Source organism: Vulpes vulpes, chromosome 2 (genome assembly GCF_048418805.1).
Source record: "Vulpes vulpes isolate BD-2025 chromosome 2, VulVul3, whole genome shotgun sequence".
Taxonomy (NCBI): domain Eukaryota; kingdom Metazoa; phylum Chordata; class Mammalia; order Carnivora; family Canidae; genus Vulpes; species Vulpes vulpes.
The window spans coordinates 30468964-30489832 of NC_132781.1; positions in this window are offsets into that span (position 1 = coordinate 30468964).

A 20869-nucleotide genomic window follows, 5' to 3' on the forward strand; every position below is an offset into this window, starting at 1 on the left:
TATTAAGTAATACTAATTTGCGTTTGCTTGCTGACAAGTCAACCAGTAGAATTTTCATTATTTATGGCCAAATAAGGTTGTGATATGTAAAATGAAGTCTGCTATACTCTCTGATCACACACTGATTCATTTTAATTTCTCAAAAGCTGAGATGTTTTGCAGAGGCCTATGAAATCTCATAAAATTCTGACAGGAACAGGAAGAAAAGAAGTGTAAAAATATCAAAGGCAGAACTTAAAAGCATGGCATCTGTCATCTCTTTTCTTGATATCATAAGTGAGGAATTTTTTTGGTGGTAAAAAGAAAGCTCTCAAGTGAGTAAAAAAACACTGAAGTCTTTGAAGAACAAAACAGATGTGCATGATAACAGAGGAAAATAAAGGGGAAGAAGGTGAAAAACTGAGAGCTTAAATGTTGAAAATCAAATTCAATGAAACATATCTGTTGACAAGTTCAACACAATGAAGGAAGAAAGAGATCAAGCAAGACAAAGGCTCTGCCCTATAGACACATTCCAGAGTGTTCAGGAGGTGACAAGGAGAAAGGTGATGATCCTTGCAAAAAGAATGGATAAAAATTGTGCCAAGAAATAATCTGCTGATAATTAAAAGTCTTTCTTCTTTCTAGAACTTGTCTGAGACAACAAAGGGGGCACAGAGAAGGATAAGATGGAGTCATCAAAGGCTAAAGTTGATTAAGGGCAGAGCCCACGGTTCTATACATGAAAATCATGAGCTGATTTTCAGTGGAGAGACCCCTCCCTGGGTCTGCTGGCCTTCTTGGGAGTGTTGCATTTCAGAGCCCCATTAGAGCAGATTTCATTTTTGTAGTTGTTGGGGTTTTTTTTGAGTTTTTATTTTTATTTTTTTTTCAATTTTATTTATTTTTTAAAAAAAAATTTATTGGAGTTCAATTTACCAACATATAGCATAACACCCACTGCTCATCCCGCCAAGTGCCCCCATCATTCCTCATCACCCAGTCACCCCAACACCCCGCCCACCTCCCCTTCCACTACCCCTTGTTCATTTCCCAGAGTTAGGAGTCTCTCATGTTTTGTCACCCTCACTGATATTTTCACTCATTTTCTCTCCTTTCCCCTTTATTCCCTTTCACTAATTTTTATATTCCCCAAATGAATGAGAACATATATTGTTTGTCCTTCTCCGATTGACTTATTTCACTCAGCATAATATCCTCCAGTTCCATCCACGTCGAAGCAATGGTGGGTATTTGTCGTTTCTAATGGCTGAATAATATCCCATTGTATACATGTAACACATCTTCTTTATCCATTCATCTTTCGATGGACACCGAGGCTCCTTCCACAGTTTGGCTATTGTGGACATTGCTGCTATAAACATTGGGGTTAGAGCATATTTCTGACTGCAGAATTCAATGGTCTGAGGGAGAAGGGCTTGGCAAGCTTGATGTAATGAGGAAGGTTAAAGGTGATATTGAAGGGGAGAGGGAATATAGTACTGGTTTTCTATTGTTACTGTCACAAATTATCACAAACTTAGTGTCTTGAAACAACACAAATTTATTATTCTAGTTCTGAGGTCAGAAGCCCCAAATGGGCTAAGATGAATATATTGGCAGGAATGCATTCCTTGCCAGGGGTTCTAGGGGATGTTTCCTTCTCTTTTCTGTCTTCTAGAGGCTGTCTACATTCCTTGGCTTGTGGCCCCCTTCCATCTTCAAAGCTAGCAATGTTTGGTTCAGTCTTCCTCACATCACATCACTGTGACACAGACTTTTCTGTATCCTTCTTCCACTTATAAGGACATTGGGTCGAGGATAATCTCTATCTCAAGGTCAACTGATTAGCAACCTTAATTCCATCTGCAATCTTAATTTACCTTTGCTGTGTAACTTAACATGTTCACACCTTTTGGGGATTAGGACATGGACATATATGGGTGGGGGAGGGCATTATTCTGTCAATTCTCTTATTTGAATGTCCCATTAGTTTTGTTTTCTCTCTGTACAATGGAGAAAGACTTGAATCTGGACACCTGAATTTCACACTAGATTTAATTTTGAGAGATTACATACAAGTTTCTATTTGATGTGCATAAACTTCTAAGGAAAGGGTCTCTGTGAAAGGAGTCTCTGATATTCTAACATATTAACATACTCTAACATATTAAATGCTAATTTGTAGAAGGAATCAAGACCAGAAAGATCCTGGAAACCAGTGATTTTTAAAAAAATGTCTTGCTTGTGGATTTTTTCTTACAAAGCTAATCAAAGAACAAAATGGATTATAGCACATAAAGTCTTGGTGTCAGGAGGATCCCTGGGTGGCTCAGCAGTTTAGTGCCACCTTCCGCCCAGGGCGTGATCCTAGAGTCCTGGGATCCAGTCCGATGCCGGGCTCCCTGCATGGAGCCTGCTTCTCCCTCTGCCTGTGTCTCTGCCTCTGTGTGTGTGTGTGTGTGTGTGTGTGTGTGTCTCATGGATAAATAAATAAAATCTTAAAAAAAAATTCTTGGTGTCAGTTTGCCATATGATCTTCATTCATCAAAATTGTTTAAGAATTTGATCATTGCAATTTATATTAATAAAAGTAACCCATTTACACTAGTAATAAATATAATTTTTTCCCCAAAGGATGCAGTAGAAAATATGACATTATAGAAGAATGCCTGTGGCCACTGCTTTAGGTTTAGACACCATTGGTAGAAAGTACTAACAACATGAGTCCTTTATCTGTAACATGGTTTGGGTTAACACATTATTCATGCTATTCAAGTACTAAATTCTTAGAAGATGTATAGTTTGCTATTCTTCTATCTACTGGTTAGGCACATGATGTTTACCAGTATGCCATGGTGAATATACCTGCAGGAAATAAATTTTTGCCAATGTCTATAAATCCAAAAGGCAGGGAATTTTAAAGAAAATTAAAATGTAACACATTCTGTATAAAGAACTCAATTATCAATTTTATAATTTTATAAATATTTTCATGAAATGTGGGAAATCAGTTTCCTAGTTTCTTAGTTTATAATTTGGGTAATTTAAGTAAAAAAAAACAGAGTCACAGTATTGCTCTAACATCGTTTGTTCATACATTCATTTAACACCAACTGAGGGCTGCTATGTCCTGGACTGAGGGTAAAACAGTGAACAAAACAGAAGAGGGGGGGAGAACCTGCTATAGGTAGTTCAGACATGTTATTTCCCTTCCCTTGCTATTGGATGGAATGACCATGCCAAAAAAAATTATTATTCAGAGTTATTGTTACACTTTATGTAACTGGAATGTATTTGGAAACATTGATGCATAGCTCAGGGCTGCTTTTCAAAGTGTCCATGAGTATATGTCAAAAAGAAAAGGCACAAAGAAATTAAATCTTCTATGAGAATTGTAAAATTTATGACTTGTTTCTAAGCCAAGAGGTAAGCAGAATGTTCCTAAATAAACACTGTTCTCATCTAGATGAAGAGAAGTAACAGAAAATGAAGCTAACAAGCTTCCCATGACTTCACTGCCATCTATTATGTGACCTTCTGTAGCCGGTCCAGACACACCTTCACATTTCCTCCCCAGCAATCCAGAAATCCTACAACAAGTCACCTTTAGGAAATCATTATAGTATTGACAAAAATATTACTCTGAGGTTGGGGCCAAGAACTTTCTCGGCACCACTATGGAGAATGACCTGGCCTGGACCTAACTCTTTGTATTTTATCCACATTAACAAAAATAATATCTATCCATGACTAGTTTGCTTTCCCTTCCTTCCCTCCATTTTTCCCTCCCTCTCTTCCTTATTTTCCTTCCTTCTGAATTCCTTCCTTCTTTCTTCCCCTCCTTTCTTCCTTCCCCCTCTATAAGTTTCCTATAGGCACAATCAAGTCTGTATTATTCATCATAGTATCTTTGTACCTAGCATTCAATCAATATTGAAGGATTGAATGAATGAATGAATGAATTCAGCACATGCGGGTGGAGGGCCTACTATTGATAAAGAATGGAGCAGGTCCTGGAGTCACGGTGGAATGAGAAGTGGATTTGAAAATGGTGTAACAATCGTGTGTTAGTGCAAACCTATGCCCTTCTGTTAAACAAGCATTTGACCTGAGTACAGAGCCTCAATCAATCAGAAGTGCCAGGTTTGCATTCCCCCTACCACATTCTAGCTGTGTGAGCTTAAGAAAATTATTGAAATCTCCTTAAGACTTCTTTTCTCGTTTCTGAAGTGGAGTAATACCTACCTGTCCTATCTACTGGGTTTCTGTGAGGATCAATCGATGTAGTGTATGTAAATCCCTCTGTCAACTATTAAACAATTAAGATATTTTGGCCTAAATAAAAATGATACAGATAAAAACACTAATAATTACAATAAAATAATAATAATAATAATAACAATAAAATGATAACAGCATGAGAGAAGTTCAGATAAGTTGCCCTAGATATGTTTTAAACAGTAAAAGTAATGATTAGAATAGTATAATAAACTTAATATTACAGTCTTCAATTCTATAGGCAAGGAAACTGTTTCAGAAACTTAAGTGACTTGTCCCAAGTTTACACAGCTAATTAGTAGCTCAGGTGGGATTCCAGAACTCCTTTTTCACTGGACTCTCTCAAATCCATTCAGTTCAAGTAGTATAGCCAAATATTAGCAAAAATATGGTGGATTATTGCCATTTTTCTGCCATTTCATTTTTTTGGCATTCCTGAGTTCAGACTTAGAGCACATATGAAAGTATATCTTTTCTACATATCCTTAAAATCCCAAGAGGGTCATCAGGCATAAATCAGGAAGTAAATAAGCTTTTTTTTTTTTTTTTTTGCTGGTTAAATGATAAAGTGATTTCAAATTATGGAAAACCTTGACATCTTTGGTTTAGGGGAAAAAGAACTACTTCTTGTTGAAATAAATCAGCAGTCAGCCTCAAATAAATGGCAGCTAAAGGGCTGTAGTCTGTGTTCCCTCTCACTCAGGACATTTTGTCAGAGTAAAGATGTCATGTTCCCCCAGGAGAAATATAGCCTTGCAGGAGGAGAGCAAAGAGTAAGCATGTGCATCAGTGTGAGCTCAGCGCATTGTCAATGAGTGATATGTTTCCTTACTCTATGAGGCTTTGCTTGTGACCTGGACTGGGGTCCTTCACACAGAGTTCTGCATCTCTGCCAGTGTGGATGATGTAGCTGGAGGGAATAGGACATGTCCCTGGGAAGACTGCCAGCTACTTCTTGTGCCACTCAAGTTTAAAAGAGAACATTACACACATACCTTTGGGGGTTGGGGGATGGGTTTCTTGGAAATGACAGCCATAACTGAATGAGCACTTATTCTGGATGGTTCTAGCAGAGTGCTTTTGAATGTGTGTTCCAGATACCCTATAGCTGCACTCTCTCATTCTTTCCCTTCAGATTTTCTCAAAGTTATGTTATGCCTCTGACAATTGTTTTTTTCAGTACCGTACATTAGTTTGTTGTTTGTTGATTGTGCTTAGCACGATCCTCTTAGGCCACAGAGGAATTTATGGTGGCCTTTAATAAAGGGACACACTGGTCCCCATTGCCTGCCTATTGTTATATTATCTTTCTTCAGCCATTTCCTGGGAGGAACTTCCAGCCTGGGTACAATGTGTGCATTTTACCAACATGCTTAATTAATATTCTTGGTGTTTTATCCGTAACTCCAGAACATTCCTCCAGAACAGAGACTCCTTGTTGCAAGGCTTCACCATTTACTCACTGTTTAACCTTGAGCAAATTATTAATCCTTTTGTGCTTCAGTCTGTTCATGGGTAAAACAGGAAAGGTCACAGCACCTGCCTCATAGAGACAGGGGAAAGAGTGGAAGTAGAACACAGTGGTTGAGAGTATGGATCTGTGGGGTTTCAGGTCCCTGCTTATGGGCCTTCCACTTCTGTAAGCCTCTGGTTTTTCTCTTTCCAAATGGAGCTCATAAGAGGACCTATACCATAGAACTGAGATAATTAAATGAGGTAATATTGATGAAGTGCTTAGCACAATGCTTGGCACTGAGTATGAAGTGATCAGTAGGTGAGCTTGAGGGTGAGGATGAGTAGCAGCCACAACCTCATGTTGGTTCTGTTAGAAAGTCAATTCTCCAACCTGTTCTTTAACCTAAAAAAGCCATTGTTCTTTTATCTAAAAATAAGGGGGAAGGAGAATAATCATACTTTGTCTTTGCCAAGTAACAAGAAAGAACAAGAATGATGATGTGTATGAATGTGCTTTGAGACATACAAAGAGCCACGCAAAGCCAAGGAAATAATATTCTCAATATATCCTCCTTGGTGTAAGAGTCAGAACTGCTCTAGGTCCATGTGATTTAAGGTAGAAGCTTGCCTTCGGGTCCTCAATTTTTCAAGTAACACAGTTCAAGCACAAAACATCTCCTCTCCCCAAGGACCAATCACTAACTGTCATTTGACACATTTACAGCACACTTCCTTCAAAGAAAATACTTATTGAATATTGTACAATAAACCATTTCCTAGTCCCAGTGCTGAACAACAGCGACCCATGGGCCCATTCTCCTTTTCAATGTGCTATATGCAGTTTCTCTAACAGCCTAACCAACTCAGCTTCCCTTCTCATTCCCAGAGGGTTAACTCTTTCTGCTCAAAGGAGCATAGGCTCATTTTGAGCCAGCAAAAGTGTATTCACTATAAACCTGCAAATACAGCAGAGTAGAACAGATCATTTAAATTTTCCTGGAGGGCTGACTTCTCTTCACTCTCAGATCAGATTCTATGTTCCCGGACTCACCTTTTGCACTGATCCAATGACCAGGACTCCAGAGGGTAAACCTATGAATGCTTTACCAGGACAGTAGCATCTCTGCCCTGCTAGGATTCTGTGGTTAGGTTTATCTAATGGCCTCAAAGGCTTAATATCTATGAGTCCTAGACTGCTGTCTTCAGCAGTTCCTTTAAGAAGCTCCACTTGGGGCTCCTAGCCAGTTAAACTGGCCTTGCTGACTGATTCTGGAGTCTTGCTATTGACACTGGAGACCCAGCCTACTCCTCCCTGCTTTGTCTGTTATTTATTTATTTATTTATTTATTTATTTATATTTATTTATATTTATTTATTTATTTATTTATTTATTTATTTTGCCTCCTATTTGGCCTCAGTGTCAGTGTTATTTGTTTATTTATTTATTTATTTATTTATTTATTTTGCCTCCCATTTGGCCTCAGTGTCAAGTTTTTTAATTTTTTTATTGGAGTTCAATATGCCAACATTTAGCATAAAGCACTGAGTGTTATGCTTTGTCTGCTTTAGACCTTTGGCCGGGAAGCCACAAAACCTAGGTTTGATGGCTAATGCAGAGATTTGCTATTGAGGGTATAGTTGGGGTACAGGAATGCAAAAGCGTCTGGCTCTAGGGGTCCCGAACAGACCAGATTCAGCCACTTGCCACAGACAAAATCCAAAGGCAGAGAAATGAGTGGTGGTAAAACAACAAAGGAATTTATTTCAGTGAGGCCAATACTGGGAAGACAGAGGACTGGCATCCCAAAGATTCTCTCCAAAAATACTCAAAATGCTTCTAGGATAATATAAGGAAAATGTAGGACAATGGTCAGTGGGTACACGCAGGTGGGCAGTAAAGGTCAGGGTGATCATTGTCTTAGAGGTCAATCACATGGGGTCTTGCTGGCTTAGGGCAGTCCTTAGTCTTGAGGAGGTAGTTTCAGTTCCCGTTTTGGGATGCTTTGCCCGCAGGGTCTTTTACTTAAGAAATAAGCTGGAAAGAAGATCTTAATCAATTAGAAGGTTTTAGGCCAAAATGGAGATAGTTGAAGTCCCCTTTCATTGGGTACATGGTTGAGTCCCCTTAGCCTCTTTGAGCTTCCATTTCTTTATTTGCAGAATGGAGTTTCATCAGTTTCCCCATATGCTGTTATGAAAAGTAAATGAGATAATGAATGTAGCAGTTGTTTTTTCAACAACTGGTGCATGAGATGGTCTCAAGTAATATTAATTGAAATTGGATACTTATTTCTTCTGATATCTGAGTCCTTCCAGCTTCCCTACCCTCCAGATTTTTCCAGTGTTAGGCTTCACTGTCTAACCTTTCTCTATTGTTACTTATACCCCTTCGAGTGAACATACTTACTTTTGCATTGGATGCCTGAAAAATGATCTGTCTCAACATTCTAAGTCCATCTGTCAATTAAAATAAATTTAGTGCACTTCTCATGCCTCCAAGGTTCATTTCTACTGTAAAAATCCAAATGCAAATGAGACATCTGGTTCTCATGCACAGATGGTCCATGCATTACTTGCATCTTTGTCAAATAAAGCTAATGTGAAGCTTCATGTAGACATGGTCAACATGTCCTCTGTTTTCTGTGTCAGGGATTAGGATAATACAATGAAAAAAATGACAAGAGCATGATGAAACTCTTTTCTGAAGTCCTATTAATTTGTGTTTTGCTCTAAGTCTAATTATTCAATTGTTCTTAGCAGATGTTTTTTTTTTTTCCCCCATGTGTGTGGCACTGTTTTTAATTCTATAGGAAGTTCAAGAAAACCATGGTGTAAACTCTGCTCAAAAAGGTAATGTAGGGGCACCTGAGTCACTCATTTGGTTAAGCATCTGATTCTTGACTCAGGTCATGATCTTGGGGTCATGGGATTAAGCCCTGCCTGGCGCTCCACACTCAGCCTGTAGTCTGCTTAGGATTCTCTCTTTCTCCCCCTCTGCTTACCCCCCTTCTCCAATACACATTCTCTCTCTCAAATAAATAAATAAATCTTTTTTTTTTAAAAAAAAGGTAACATAAACTGTCTCAAAAACCCTATCTTTTTATATGCAGAGTCTCAACCCATCGATTGCAGATCCTAGGGCTGTGTTTTCTAATTGGAATCATGATTTGCAAACTCTGGGTCTGATTATTAATTTAAAATCAATGAAAAGTCAAAAAATATTTATTAAATGAGTGCTACTTTTAGCTGTGAATTATCAATGATAAACCAAGTTCAATCTTTGCTCTTTAGAAGATTTTAGTTTACTTAAGGAAGGCAGACAAGTAACTGGATAATTATAATACTGTGTGATCAGTGCAAATGTCAGAGCTATAAGAAGAAATTGAAAACACACACACACACACAAGAGCAGGAGTGGGTTTTAGTTCAGGCTCAAATGCCAGTTTCCTCCTCTGAACTACCCCAGCACTTCATCTGAACTGCCACGATGGTCCTTTTCCATTTTTGCATCCTCCACAAATATTTGTAGAATGAATGAACAATTTCCTTACCTTTTCCAAACACAGGAAGCTGGTATTTATAGCTGAATAGTTACTGTTCGATATCTGATCCTGTATACTGTTAGATAAGCTGGTAGCTAAGTGATAAAGTCCCTTGCAACCCCACCCCTGAGAACTTACATCTTTGCATGACCCTGAAAGGGATAGAAATTTAATGAAATAAGTACATAATCAAATAAAAGAACCCACCTCTGGAACTTGAAACATGATGAATTTGGCCACACATGCTGGGGGATAAGGAAAGGGGATCATAGGAAAACCCGACTGTAGCTAAAGGATCTTTACAAATATTCATTCAAGAACACCCTGCTGTTCCCTCTCTTAATGGTCCCCCATTATTTCTCAATTTACTTCTTCAATTCCCATGTTTAATCTGGCTTCTATCTCTACTTCTGAAACTTCTCAGATTTGGAGACGTGCCCTATTCTCTGTACCTAACCTTTGCTTCCACCTCTACTTTTCATTCTTTCTGCCCTCTTGATATCACTGTTAACTGTGGCTTCAAATAAAGGACCCCTACATGGTGGCTTCCTTCCTGAGATATACTCACAGGCTGGTTAGGCCACTCATATTTCCCCCTAAAGTTAGGACAAGTAAGGGAGGATGGGATTGAGGTGTTTGAATCCCACATATGATACTTACCAACTGTGTGATCTTAGATAAGAGTCTTTACCTTCCTGTGTCTACATCCCCATCTGGAAAAATAGTGATAATATTTTATAACTGCTCAGGTGGTTCTGAAAATCAAAATTGAATCTATATATAAATGTCTGGGACAAAGATGACACACCGCAAATGGCAGATCTTTCCCTTCTCACCTCTCCCAGCTGTGGCCTGTTTCCTCCCAGGCCCTGATGTCAATATGAATTTCTCCTAAGGCAAAAGAATTAGGCAGGCCCCTTCCTAGGGAAATTCCAGGCTCACCTACCTTTGGTGTTTCCTTCTGCTGTTCAAAGATTGTTTCCTGTTTTCTCTCTTGGTTCATCTCAGGAGCACTGGTATATTTGTCAATCCAACACATGTCAATTATTTTGCAGCTAACCTGTTGATAGTTTAATATGACAAAATCCATGTATTGGTAATATCAAAAGAGTCAAGTTAATGAACAAAAAAAAAAACCTCAAGATATATCTTATTTTTAATTTGTGCCTTAACCATTTTATATTGTTTTTGTGTATACATAATTTTATGTACATGAACTAAGCTCTGAGAGTACTTTTGCCTTGGTAAGTGCCTTAGTAAGTGTCTGGGTCTAAATGAACCTGGATCTTATCCCCTGAGCTTCACTCTGTTGCCTTCTAGAAGGAGAAATGGTAGCTCCCTGTACCCTGCTCACTCTGCTGCAATGTGGGGACACCAAGAAAGAAATACAATTTAAAAGATTTCTTTAAAGAAGAACAAGAAGGAGAAGGAGAAGGGGGAGGAGAAAAGATTCCTAGGAAGGGGTACCTATTGGCACAGTCAGTTAAGCATCTGACATTTGGTTTTGGCTCAGGTCGTGATTTCAGGGTCATGTGATTAAGCTCCACATCAGGCTCCAAACTCAATGCAGAGTCTGCTTGAGATTCTTTATCCTTGTTCCTCTAACCCTTTCCCTCTGCCCCTGTTGCTCATGTTCTCTCTCTCTCTCAAATAAATAAATCTTAAAAAAAAAAAGATTTCTAAAGAAGACCAAGAAGGCATTCTATGACATGGAATCAAAAGAACATGCCAAAAGGAGCTTGAGTTTTCAACTGTTTGATTTTTACTCTCTACTCTCCCAGAATAGAGGGCTAAATGAATATCTTTGCCCTTGATCCTTAAACATCCTTAGGGATTGAGAAACAAATGGGATACTTGTCACCCCAAGTATTAGTGTTCTCCAGAGAAACAGAACCCATAGAACATTGTGTTTGTGTGTGAATTGGAGTATTGGAAGATCAAGTTCTTGGAAGAATGTTCAAATATATCCTGGGCATTATAAGTTTGAGATACCTCCAAAAAGGCAGTTAATGTAGGAGTTCAGAATACTAGGGGAGGATCAAGACAGCTAGTTTATGTTGAATGGTATACCAGGAATTGGTATATATTTAAAAGCTACAGGTACTCTCCAGAGATGTATCATGACCAAAGTGGATGTTTGATATTTACCTAATTTCAAAAATTTTCTGGCCTAAAATGATTGCAATCATGCTGCCTGGCATGGAGTTTGGAATTAGGATTTCCCATCTACTTGTATGCTGGAGAAACTCCCTGATTATTTCCTTAGTATTTTTTTTTAAGATTTTATTTATTTATTCATGAGATACACAGAGAGAGGCAGAGACACAGGCAGAGGGAGAAGCAGGCTCCATGCGGGGAGCCCGATGTGGGTCTTGATCCTGGGTCTTCAGGATCAGGCCCTGGGCTGAACGCGGCGCTAAACTGCTGAACCACCCAGGCTGCCCTCTTAGTATTTTTTAAAATATTTTATTTATTTATCTGAGGGAGAGAGATAGACAGATGGCAAGAGAGAGCACAAGCAGTGGGGGAGAGGGAGAAGCAGCCTTCTCATTGAATGGGGAGCCCGACCTGAGGGTTGATCCCAGGGCCCTGGGAACATGACCTGAGCTGAAGGCAGACACTTAACCATAAGTCACCCAGGAGCCCCACTTTCTTGGTATTCTTAAAAGTATTCCTTCAACTCACTTCCTTTGGGGGTGGGGGGAAGGAGTCTTTTCTATAGACACTTGTCCTTTTCCCACCAAGTGCAAAGAAATGTCAGTCTTATTCCAAAATCAGCTGGTTATTAAGTAATTCTTAACTAGTCCTTATCTGGTCTAGTGAGCTGTCATGAAATGTGGTCTTAAGCATAGCTCAGAAATAATGTATTTTATTATTTACCATGAAGCCCTCATTTCATTTTCCTCCATTAACTACATCTTACCTGAACATTTTCTCAATCTCCAGCTCAAAAGTCCTGATTCCCTTTAAAGGTGTCAGTTCCCATTATTGGAAGCTGTGTGTTTTTCTTTATACTTTCAGGTGAGGAAGGAGCATGTGGGTGAGAGTCTAAAGTTTTTAGCCAAAAAATCATGTTCCGTATGCCATTCAGCTACTCCATTATTTGTCTTTCATTTGTGCTTCCCAATACTTACTTCCTGACCATCTCCTGTCATCCGCTTGAGTTTGGGTATCTGCCTCCACTTCTTTCCTTCTACCAACCCCCTGGATGATCCCAATAAGCTAGCCCCTTTATTTGAATGTTTCCCTAAGACACTCAGCAGCTGAGGAAAAAAAAAAAACATATATAAAGAGTCAAATGTTATTTGAAGATTTTGAATGGGGGATGTGCATATTGAAATAAGTACAGATAGAATATAAAGTAGAATATAATCATAGGGAGATTTTAAAGACAAAACAGACAAGTTACTTATGACTCTACTTCCAGCACCCAAGGCTGTGCACTTACCATGCTTAATCTTTAAAGATGCTTGATGGAGAAGTGTGACAAGTGCTATCTTAGATTTTAAGTTCCTTGAGTGCCTCAATTCAGCCACCAATGCCCATGGCCAAAACCCTAAGAATTGTATTTATCATCCAGAATCTGCTTATCTCTCAATTTTTATTTCCAAGCATCACAGTCCCTTTGTAACTTTGCAAACTTTGCCAATTTACTTACAGAAAATGGTGTTTCATTTAAATTCACTTTATTAATTTTTTTTAAGATTTTATTATTTATTCATGGGAGACACAGAGAGAGAAAGAGGCAGAGACACAGGCAGAGGGAGAAGCAGGATCCACGCAGGGAGCCCAATGTGGGTGAGCCCGAATTGGATCCCCAATTCTGGGACCCTGGGATCATGCTCTGAGCCAAAGGCAGATGCTCAACTGCTGAGCCAACCAGGCATCCCTAAATTCACTTTACATTTGATTCCTAATGAGATTGATTTTTTTGTCATGTGTGTCAGTCATGTTTATTTTTTCTTGTTCGTTTTCCTACTTAGGTGTCTATTTCTTATAGTTAGGTAGCACTTTCACGAGCAAAAATGTTTTATTTAACTTTTTGTCATTTTGTTTTTGTAAATCATTTTATTTTAAAAATTATCAAATTGTTTTTTTTTTATTTATGATAGTCACACAGAGAGAGAGAGAGAGACATAGGCAGAGGGAGAAGCAGGCTCCATGCACCGGAAGCCTGACGTGGGATTCGATCCCGGGTCTCCAGGATCGCGCCCTGGGCCAAAGGCAGGCGCCAAACCGCTGCGCCACCCAGGGATCCCTATCAGATTGTTTTTAATTCAGCCTACTAAACCTTAAAAAATTGTTTTAAGAACAAATTGTTTTTTTTTAAAAAAAATACCATTGCTTTAGGACTGAACTGTGTCTTAACATTATATAGGTGGGTAAGTCTCATCTGGCAATTGACCTGTGGTTACTTCTGAAGTGAACCTTTTTCCTGCCTCTAGTAATTATAAATATTATCTAGAGGCTTATTAAGAATTTTAGAAGTCATTTTCACTAATATCTGTGTTCAAAATCTCATGCCTGAGAGTTTTCTTTCTAAGGACAGATTTTTTTTAATGACTAATCAAATGAAATATCTAGTTAATTATATCTATATCTATATCTATATCTATATCTATATCTATCTATATCATCTATCTATATATCACTGCAGACCCTGGAACTTCCAGGAACTTTGAAAAGACCCAGTAAGTAAATCCCAAATATACCTTTAGACCCAAATGTTTGGGCAGCAACTACTTCCATTTCGCCTGATGTTAAGGCAGCATTATAATATTAGACTTTAATATTAGGTCCAGTATTTAGGGCCTTAATATTAGGATCTTGCACACAGCCTTCCCATGTGTGTTCTTACTGAGGGAGGAATGCCTCCCTCCCCTGTGCTTTCTAGTTTGTCAGAGGCTTACCAAAGCAGTTTTTAGTATAAACAGACCTTTCAGTTTTATTTTGTTTTACTACTCGTAGAATCCCTCTTTGCAGGGAAAGCATCCAAATTACAGACATGAAGCTGTGCTCATAAACCTCAGTCCCTTTGGACACTGGGACTTTGTTTCTGGTAAAGCACATCTGTCTGCTTTCCCAGGGGTTCTCTTAGACCCTCAGGCAAATAGATCCGTGGTGGGTCCTGCCTGGGGGTCTGTCTGACGTTCACAGGGGTGTCAGAATCCAGAGGTGGTCAGGGACTCCAGCTGGCGTCTGCCCACTAGCACTGGCTAACCTAGAGCCCGAGGGCGAGCAGTGGTCCCAGTGAGAGAAAGCAGCAGCTGCTTAGCCTCCAGGGCTCTTTGTGTCCCTGCAGCCGCAGGCGTTCCTGGTTGGATGCTGCCACTCACAGCGCTCACATGAGATCTGGAAGCCATTTGGAGATCAAAGACACCCACAGACTTCAGCAAAGCAAAGCTGGGGCAGCTTCTGGCTGGACAAAGGACATTAACATATACTTCTGTTTAAGAGGCGTGGAGGCTTCCTGGTAGAATTTCTGGCTGAAAAGTGGCTGAGGAAAATCTGTGGCTTCCATATTTCTCCAAGCCCAAACCTAATTATGGTTTGGATCAGGACCAGAAAGCACCCGTAGTAGAATCAATGGAGCGTCCAGAAAGGAGTCTGTCAAAAGTTAGGAAATGAAGGCACCCTCTCCACCCTTTTCTCAGTATTCAGATGGTAAGGAGTTGGCCCTCTTGACCTCTCAGGATGCAAGTGGGATCCCTAGACGCAGTAAACCCAAGGTCTATTTCTGCTCCTAGGGGCACCCAGCAGATTTCATGTGATACTCAGTTTGGAAGTTCTTGAACCAAGAACAAAAAAAGATACACTCCATTCTATTTCTTGTTTAGTAATCCTCCTTTCCTTCCTCACCTTTGCTTATTTCTCCTCCATGCTCCGTCTTCTCACTTCCTCTTGCCATTCTTCCCTCTACCTTCCATCCTCTTCTCTCTCCTTTCCTTGCTGTTGAGCCTCTTAGAATTTAACTTTAGTAGATGTTGGCACAAGGTAGTTTAATCTAGACTCTTGCCTCCTTCTTGATCAGGGTCCAGTGGTGCCTCATGACTGAGAGGAAAGAGTGAATTCCTTTGGGGTTCACGAGTCTGAGCCCTGAGACATTTCCTGTAGCAAACCCACTATCAGCTCATCACCCCACAGAGAAGCTGGGCAAACTGCCAGAGACATGGAGGCAGAAACCACGGGGGAGACCCACTAGGGGTCACTAGGGTGGGCTCTGAGAAGGGGCAGGGCATGGAGCCAGAAGAAAAACAAACTGATGGAATCCTGCTTTCCACTTGTGAGTCCTTGGGCAGGGCACCTTCCCTCTCTGTGCCTCAGACTTCTGCCTGCAAAAATTAAGATGCCGGACTGAAATGGCTTTTCCAGTACATTGATTTTTTTGGTCTCCTTGGTTATGGCGTTGCCATAAGACTGTAGGCTTTTCCCTCCATAACAAACGTTATTTTCTTTGATAAATGAATAGGTTTATAATGTAAATGACTCTTGAAAAAACTTGCAAGCAGAGAAAGGGAAACAATTCCTGTTCGAATCTGACCCTGGGGCAATGGGTGGCTGGTTCCACCCTGTCTTCTTCCCAGCCACCCACTGTCTCTGGCTCCTGCCTCAGTAGCCCATCTCTTTCTGACACCACCCACTAGCTCCAGGAACTCTGAGCTCCTTTCTCCAGTGTGTGCCTGGCGAATCTTCGTTTTAGAAACTCGGAAGATTTAGAGGTTGAAAACTGAATATTTCCTGGAAAACAAGCAAAAAAGCTAGTGTTTCTGAACATAGGCTTCTGAACATGCTTGGGAGCCAAACTCAGATAAGCTACATTCTCGATGGAAGTTGTTTTAGATCTACTGAGATCTAACGAGATCTTCAGACTCTCAGAAGACTCACTCCTTCCAAGTTTTATAGAAACGAAATTCCAATGTTACCACAAGAGATCTGACAGTCCCCCAAACAGGCTCTGTGATGGGAATATGATCAGTGTTTATTTACTAAGAGTGGGGTCATCTAGGGGGTGGGTCATGGGAGCAGATCAAAGATAATCCTCATTCTGCTGGGAATGCTCTTTCACCACCTACTCTGTTCCCCCAGACCACAGCTCTGGTCCTGACTGTTAAGTTCCCTCATAGGAGAGAAATGAAAAAACATCAGCCTCTCTGTTCTATGGCCAGTAACGCCTCTGGGAATGGAAAAGCAAATTCAGGAATTCATTTGGGGAAAGAATTGCTGGTTGGTTGATTTGTTTCCTTGTCATCAGGCTTGGTTTTTGTCCTTGATCATTATTACAGATGGTTCCCATTGCCCTGGCACGAGCCAGACCTACGTGAGGGGGGGTCTTGGCCTTGGCTCCACATCTATGGTAAGGGGCTTCCAAGAACCGTGAGGAAAGAGGTGGGGCCCAGAGATGATTCCCATTTGGGGAAAATAGAATGAAATGTTAGGGTAAATTTGTTGTAGTAGGAAATGCGTTGTTGTTTCTAGTGAAGAAGGTTCTCTGAGAAAGTGAATGAGGATAGAAAGCAGATGGTGTTTCTGATACTCTATCTCAGTAGTAAGATGGGCCAGTTTAGTCTCTTCTTTCTAAAATATTTGAGTTCCAAATTCTTTGCTTGATGATACCTTGATAGCACTGGCAATAGATACCTCTGATATTCACTCCTGGTATTACTCCTGTAGCCCTTTGTAAATTATACTTCTCATAAATTACCATACAAGAAGATTAATGGACACAGCCATTATCCTTGTCATTACATCTGGAAATATTTGGGATGGAATGGGATCGGCTTCCCATTTCTCTCTGAATGCTCTGTAATTATTACGACTTCCCCAAACCTGAGGAGTTCTGTCAATAAACCCTGCTTTCCTTTCATAGATGGGAAAATAAGACCAAATGATATAATATGACCGGATGCTGTGGACCAGTGTTAGAAATGAGATATGATCTAAAACTGCAGCTTTTTGGTATGTATTTGCCTTATTTTGAACCTCAGGAATAGGGAAGAATGTTAGATATGAATGTTCTAATTTGGATCCTCTAGAAACTCCAGTGAGTGAATCTAAAGGTGCATAATTTGTAGTCTAAAATGGAAACTGAAGTGACTGGATAATACCTTTGAGCACTAATGTGTGCAAGAATGTCAATTATTAGATAAACCAATGCTGGGAACATTGGGGATGCAAGGTGATTCCCTGAAGCCACATTCTTTTATCACTTTTGCTGCTATTTGAGTGACTTCTTGCCATCACTGTCACCCAGTCCATTAAGGATTTATTCTTCAGAGACAATGCTTCTGGGCACATCGCCCTGCCCCCGAGTGACTCCTCCCTGATGTGTCCAGGGCCAGATGGTCAGAGTACTGTTTTACTCCAGTGTGTGGAAATATCAGGCTATAACTATGCTCATGAGTAATGACATGCCTAGACTTATTGCTCACCTCAGGTCTGGTTGCCACAGAGATAGTTTCACAGTCCTCTCCATTTCGGCTTCCTGTTTCACCCTGCCTGTCACCCCTCCAGTAACTTCCTCTCCTTTCATGCTCTCACCTAACCCCCAGCTATCGCAGACAAACAAGCATCCTCTGAGATGTATCTCAACTTCATAATGAGGCGTCCATGCACGACAGGATCCAACCCCCGCCCTGCCCCAATAGCAGTCATTCTCGACTTGGCAGTCTCTCTGAATTATGACTCCCCAGATTCTGAGACCTATAGTTTTCCTTTTAAAGCATAGACCCCAGCAGAGGAAGGGGGAAAAAGAAATACTTCTCCAACCTGTTCTACCTTTCAGCTGTCCCACTTCTCTTATTAGAGAGCTTTGTAAATTTGTGCCTACAATTTCTCTAAATCTTCCAATTTTTCTTTTTACTCACCATATAAGTCATCAGCCTATTTGAAAGACAGAGTTCATATTTTTCCATATGATATTCAATACAAATATGTTTATATAAAACCTAATTCCATTTAAATTAAAATAGATCTATATATTCATAAAACTGAGACACTTTTTACATTTTTAGTGATTTGAATATAAAAGTAATATGTATATGTTAGAACAACCCAAAAAACATAAAAGGGTCTAAAGTCAAGTTACTCCTCTCCCCCAGTTTCACAGTAAGAGGTACCAATGGCATAGTGCACACAAATAGATTTGTGGACATGTGTAATGTTTTATTCAAAATGTGATCGTGGGATACCTGGGTTGGCTTAGTTGGTTAAGCATCTGTATGGGCTCAGGTCATGATCACGGGATCCTGGGATGGAGCCCTGTGTCTGGCTCCCTGCTTGGCAGGGAATCTGTTTCTCCCTCTGCCCTTTCCCCTACTTGTACTCGCTCTTTTGCTCACTCTCTCTCTCAAATAAATAAAATCTTAAAACAAAACAAAAGTGATCATAACCACATACTATTAGTCTTTAACTCTTTTTTACTTGATATGACTATTCTTCCTTATTAATATACAAATCTTTCAAATGTTTCTATTGTTTTCAGTTGACTCATTTTTAAGGGTAAGATAATGTACACTTTTGCTTTAAATAGCAAAGCAATAAATGTACATAGTCAAAAGTGTAAACAGTGGAAAATGGGCATATAACAGAAAGCATCTTATCTTTCCTCAGACCTCTAGCTTCCCTTTCTCAGAAACCACAACTTTTAGCACTCCTGCGAGTTGTTTTTGAAATTTGAAACAATGGATCTCTTTCAAATAAATGTCTACCTCACTTTCCCCCCTTTCTTCATACTCATAGGTTAGAAAAACAAAGAAAATTCTTTCCATTTGTAAATACTCAGGACCTTCATGATCTCGCAAAGCACTAAATGGAAATCCTTCTTCAGGGAAAGCCACAAACCATTTGCAGCTGACAGAAGAGTCTTAGGATAACTCAGAACTGGAATGAACTATGGCCATTAAAAGTGTAGAGGACTGGAACTTTTTGTAGTTACGGACCTGGCTGAAACTGCTGAAAGCTACAACATCTTGTCATAAAAATAAACATATATGTGTTTAAATAAAATTGTAGGAGGCCCAGCCATGGGCTCCAAGTTAAGAACAGTCCTTCCTGTATAGAGAGGAAACTGAGGCACAGGTAGGTAAATGTCACAGACAGCATGAGACAGAGCTATAATTGGAACCAAGGTCTTCTGATACCTAGTTCCCAACTTGGTTTACATTGCCTGTCCCTGAGGACAGCATCTGTTTAATCTTACTTTATAATCAATAAAGAAGTGAGAGCAGTGTGCAAATGAATAGCATGGTGACTCTTCCTCCATAATTGTCTAGGGGGAAATGGGCTACAAGGTGTTTGGATGATAGATTGTATAATATGCCTGTTGTTCAGTGTAGTAGTCAGGGCTCTCCAAGGAACCAGAACCAATAGGGTGTGTGTGTGTGTGTGTGTGTGTGTGTGTGTGTGTGTTTGTTTGTTTATTTATTTATTTATTTATTTTAAGGAATTAGTTCAGGCTGTTGGGTTCTGGTAAGTCCAAAATCGGCAGGGTGGGCTGACAGATCTAGAAACAGTTGATATTATAGTTAAAGTTGAAAGCCATCTGCTGCAGAATTCCTTCTTGCTTTGAGGAGGTCAGTCCTTGTTATATGAAGGCCTTCAAGTGCTGTCTCGCACGTGCTCTAGCTCTCTGTCGCAAATAAATACAATTCTTTTTTTAAAAAGATTTTTATTTATTTGACAGTAGGGGAGGGAGAGCACAAGCAGGAGGAGGGGCAGGCAGAAGGAGAGGGAGAAGCAGACTCCCCGCTGAGCAGGGAGCTCCGTGCAGGGCTGGATCCCGGGACCCTGGGATTATGACCTGAGCCAAAGGCAGACACTTAACTGACTGAGCCACCCAGGTGCCCCAAATAACTAAAATCTTTAACAAGAAATTAACCATCACAGGGAGTCTTGTCCTGCTCATTCCATCAGCTTTTTCAGACTTAGGTCACAACTCATGGGAATGTATTTGAACCTGGAAGAGCATTTCCTGGATTGAGAAGATTGCATCTTTATTATCCTCTGATGACAAAGCTAGAAATGTTTACTTTCTGGTACTAGCAACTAACTTCAGTAATGAGCTGTACATCTGTTTTAGTGGGGTGATACAGGAATCGACAATTTTATACACAATGATACTAAATTTGAAAACTTCTTTGGAGTTCAGAACATGAAACTCCTTAGAAGGGTCATAAGTTCTTTAGATAAACATGTAGTGAGCACCTGCTATTGACCAGTTGTGTTAGCAATTGAAAAAATATAATAGTTCTTATGTCAAGAAACTCACCTTTTCATGAGAAGAATAGACAAGAAAATTTCCCTCCATCTTCTGGTTGATGCTCTGAAAAAAAGTTTGCACAGAATGCTAAGGGAAGCACATTCTCAAGGATGGCTCCTCTTCACAATACATTCCCTCTTTGCGTTTACAGCAAACCCTTGATTCTAAGCTAGGGATGCAATGATCCCTCTGGCTGACTTGTTTAGCCTACCTTATCTCTCTCCATCACAAGTACTTCTCCAGAATCCAATATTCCTAATGGCGGTTTAACCAGAATAAAATTATTTCAATACTTTCTAGGTGCAATGCAGATTGGAGAATGAGGAGTTTCGGCCCAGAGTATAATTTATTGCTT